Genomic DNA, 4883 nt, shown 5'->3' on the forward strand with positions numbered 1-4883 from the left:
CTGCCAGGCGAGCGAGGGGGGCAACCGTGTGTGTGTGTGAGTGTGTGTGTGTGTGTGTGTGTGTCTGTATGTCTGTGTGTGTGTGTGTGTGTGTGTGTGTGTGTGTTGCCGCAAACCCACTGCCGCCGCCGCCGCCGCTGCTGCTGCAATCACCTGCAATCCTTTCAACGCCCCACCACTCCTGCTGGTTGCCTAGAGACGGGGTCACCTAGGCCACCGAGCTAATGATACCCAGAGAAGAGGAGGAGAAGGATGCAGACGAAGAGATGGAGAGAAAGAGAGGGAGAGAGAGAGAGAGAGAGAGAGAGAGAGAGAGATACCAGCAAACAGGAAGGGTGGGGTGTGTCTGTGATGTAAAAGTAGTACTGAGAAGGAAGAAGGAAGAGAACGAGGGAGCGTTGATGGCGGAGAGGGTGGCGCAGTCGTCAGAGAGACTGTCCCGTAACTGGAAGGTCGCAGGTTCGATCGCCTCTAACAGCTGAAGTCCTGTTGAGGTGCCGCTGAGCAAGGCGCTGAAGCCCCCGGCTGCTCACTCGCTGTACGTCGCTTTGAATAAAAGCACCGGGAAAAGGGACGACAGGGAGACAGGGAGAGGGAAATCAAATGATGAAAGACAAACAAGCCCACCCTTCCCCCCACCCACACACACACACACACACACACACACACACACACACACACACACACACCACAGGCTAATTGATATGAGAGTTTGTTTGTCACATCTCAGCTCACAGCTAATCAGCTCAGCGTAGAAAGCCTCTGGAACAAAGGAAAGGCATCCAGAAAATAAACACTCTTCACAAAATGGTTCCTTTGCCTCGTACCATAGCAGGTGCTGTAAAGAACCCTTTCAGAAAGGTTCTGTACAGCACCGGGCTCAGGTGGTTCTACATAGACCGTCTACAGTGCTGTAAAGAACCCCAAAATGCATAAAACACTCCAAAATCAGCAATGTTAAAAGAACGTTTTAAGAACCACACTGGGTTCTTCGCTCTGATTCGACAGGTTTTTTCTATTTTAACAAATCAAGATGGTTCTGAGTAATTACAGTTCCACATAGAACCTCTAAACTAACCAAACAACAGCATCTATATGATATACACCCTTGACAAAAAATGGTCCTTTGCCTTACCATAGCAGAAACCCATTTTGGTGCAATAAAGAACCCTTTTAGGAAGGTTTTCTATAGCATCATACCCAAATGGTTCTACATAGAACCTCTATGATGCTGTAAAGAACCCTTAAAAGACACATAAAATGCTCCAAATCAGCAGTATCGACAGAACTTTTTACAAACCACATTGGGTTCTTTACTTTGATTCGCCCGGTTTTATCTATTTTGACAAATCACGGTACGGTTCCATATAGAACCACTACCCCTAAACCAGAGAACCCTTGAAGAACCCTTCTTTTTCTGTGTGTAAGAACAGCAGGAGATCAATTAGGTTAGACAAAGTGTGGAAGGGAGGGTGGTGGAACAACATCAGCAACAGGCCAACCGCTGGGCTGACACAGCAACAGTGTCAACGATTGCTCACCTTTACACCATGCTTTGTGTGTGTGTGTGTGTGTGTGTGTGTGTGTGTGTGTGTGTCGCAGGGGTGAAAAAAGAGAGAGAGGGGAACATGGTTAATTGATTTCTTCCCTGAGGGACATAATTTCATCATACTTGGTGTTTTTAACCCTTGTCTTACGCCAGCCTTGCAGCAGTCGGTCTTCATGGAGGCTTAGAGCCCTCTGGGGAATTAATAGCTCCTGGAAGAAAGAGAGAGAGAGAGAGAGAGAGAGAGAGAGAGAGAGAGAGAGAGAGAGAGAGAGAGAGAGAGATATATATATATATCTCTGATGACATCTGAGTCATTTAACCGTTTTCAAACTATTATTTTTCTCAGAAGTAACGTTATTGCGTCAGATCGCAATTATCTATACACAACCACGAGTTACATACACTAGATGTACTGTTACTCACTCTGCAGTGGAGCTTCTGGGCATGGGAGCTGAGTACACAGTAACCTAGATCTCCACTAAATAGATACTGACTCACACACACACACACACACACACACACACACACACACTCTCATAATCATACACTGATACATTGGGAAAAGAGTGATTGTTGCATTTAATGACTGCTTTTGTTTTATCAATTACCATTAATTAATTGAAACTTTGGCAACATTGTTATCTTTGAGCAAATAAAGCGTATTGAACTGAACTGAGAGAGAGAGAGAGAGAGAGAGAGAGAGAGAGAGAGAGAGACAGAGAGAGAGTAGGTACTTGAAAATGAGGAGATGATGGAGGCCTGATGAAGGGACGTGGGTGAATAAAACAAAATCCATATTCATATCCATTGTTATTCTGAATTTCCACATACTGTAGACACTTCAGAGGATATTGAACGCTTGAGGTACATGTCCGGGAGTAAACGCACATTATGACTGACATATATAAATCATTAACAAACTAAACCAGGTCATGTGGTTACCTTTATTTCCATAAGTGGAGTGCATGTACGTGAGCACCCTAGCTACCGTCTACAGGTGCGTTCAAAACCTTTCACCCAAATTGAACACACCAAAGTGGCCACACCTGGTGAACTTGTTCCTGTTTGACAAGGTGCAGAGTGTTGCTTTCTCTTCAGTTTTACATTCTGATTATAATTCCATTCATTGAAATTTCATAATTTTTTTTTAACAAAGTGGATACCGCTCCCTGCTTCTCTGCACGTCCCTGCTATTGTGGGGACTGAACCAGAGGCCATGGAGTATTTTAATAGTATCAGTGATACACAGGGCAACTTTTGGGCAACAGAGTCCTAGGAGTTGTCTTTGCATTGTTAACACAAGGAACATTTGAATAGCTTTTTGACTGTATCTCACTTTTTCTTTCCTATTGTGCGGACATTGCCCAAGTTCATTCCCTAGTGTCGCGTCTGTCCAGCCACGACATTCAACTCAAAGTTTACATGAACTCAGGTGAGCTGAGATAGGCCGCCTACACTTCGACTACAGCAGCTGGAACAGGCCTGGGACGGACAATAGAGAACAGAAAATTATCTGGCATTTGGTTTTTGAGAAGTGTGGAGAAATCAGTTTATTCATTTGAGGAATGGGAACTAAAGACTCGACTGTGCTGGCACAGCAACTCTAACAAAAAGTTAATCTTTGCACAACCATAGCACCAGGTGCATTGGAGGAGGAGGACAAAGTAGAAATCTGTAGACTCCCGCACACTGATTTTATTGAATGACACGTTTTGGTCAAGTGACCTTCATTAGGTATCATCACAGATACCTAAGCCTACAGATTTCTACTTTGGCACAGGAACTCTTAAATTTGGGTACACTGTGCACTTTGACATGTTTTATCTGATTAAAATGTGCAATACTGACCAACCCATTGAATCTTTTTCCCAGTGTGTGTGTTGTGGGCCTATTTCTGGGACCATGTGACAATACTGTCTAGCCTGACTGTTTTTTTCCTCTGGCAGGAAATTCAAGAAGTTGCTGTCAAACCCATAGAGATACGGTCACTCCCCTGCATCACTGCCGTCATTCCATTGAACAGAATAAATTGAAAACAGTTACACAATTACAGAAAAATAGAACACGTATGATTAGAGTGTGACAGCAAATTTTATTGATTTGACATTGCACCTACTGACAAAATTTGCTACAGACCATTTTACAGGCAATTTCAGCTACATAATGTTACCATGAGAAGCCGGGTGAATCAAATAGGGCAAAGTGTTTGAATTGTTCCAGTCAAGATAATAAATAACAAATCCAGCTTCACGCTCAGTGCAAACAGGCTGCTATTTATGTGCCATAAATATAAAAGACAAAATAACTACCAAGAGTTAGGCTAAACATTTTAACAAAAAGACAAGAACTTCACTCAGAACGTACTGTGTATTCAACATGCTTAACTAGCAACAGGAAACAATTCAAAACACTTTGTACCTTAAAACCCGGCTTTCTTACGATATGATCCATCATCTACCTTTAACCCAAGTGGTTTTGTTCACACATATAAAAAACATATCCAAACAGTTAAAACCAATAATAAAAAACAAAGCACAAGCTCCATAGGGCATGAATAAGTCACATTACTAGGTCAGTATATAAGGCATACAAAAACAACATTCCTTACGTTAATGCTGAGGTTAATATGAGAAAGTGTCACAGTCAGTGCAACAGTCGAGGACCGTATGAGCCTTTGAGGTACAACGTTGTTCAACTTGACACTGAACATTCAAATCGGCCTAACACCGAATTTCTAATCGGCCTAAATCAAAATCACTGTTGCATTGCAACCAATCACAAGTTCTCATCCGAAAAGGAAATAAAATATATTCAGTGTTCGTGAAGTGGCGGGGTTTATTTTGAGGTGCTGTCCAGGTAAGTCCGGATCCTCTCTCTGTGGGATTGGCTGAAGCAGTGGCCAATGGCCTGCTCCGTTTCCTGGATCCGCCTTCGGAAACGGTCCCGGTCGCGCGCCATTTCTTCCCAGTGTCCTTTGCGGGACGCCTGTCGAGCAAACGGCCAGGTACGCATCACGTGGACTTGGACAAGAGGAGAGAACCGAACCTGAAATAAAATAAAAATAACATGTCAGTAAACATTGTTGGAATGATGTTTACACTCATGATTATATTGTAAGAAGAGTCTGTCTATGCTTCTAATGGGCTCATAACGTGTGTAATGCAACACAATGCACTTCAAGTAAAGTGTGATCCAAACTTCTGTAAAGAATCATCAATGATAGAGAGATAGAGAGAGAGATTCCCTACCAAGTAAGAAATACTCCAGTAACAAAACTACACAATAAAGACCATGTGATTTCCAGCACTAATTGTTCTCAGGCTGCCGCTACAGT

Source organism: Centroberyx gerrardi, unplaced genomic scaffold (genome assembly GCF_048128805.1).
Source record: "Centroberyx gerrardi isolate f3 unplaced genomic scaffold, fCenGer3.hap1.cur.20231027 Scaffold_99, whole genome shotgun sequence".
In the NCBI taxonomy this organism is placed as follows: Eukaryota; Metazoa; Chordata; class Actinopteri; order Beryciformes; family Berycidae; genus Centroberyx; species Centroberyx gerrardi.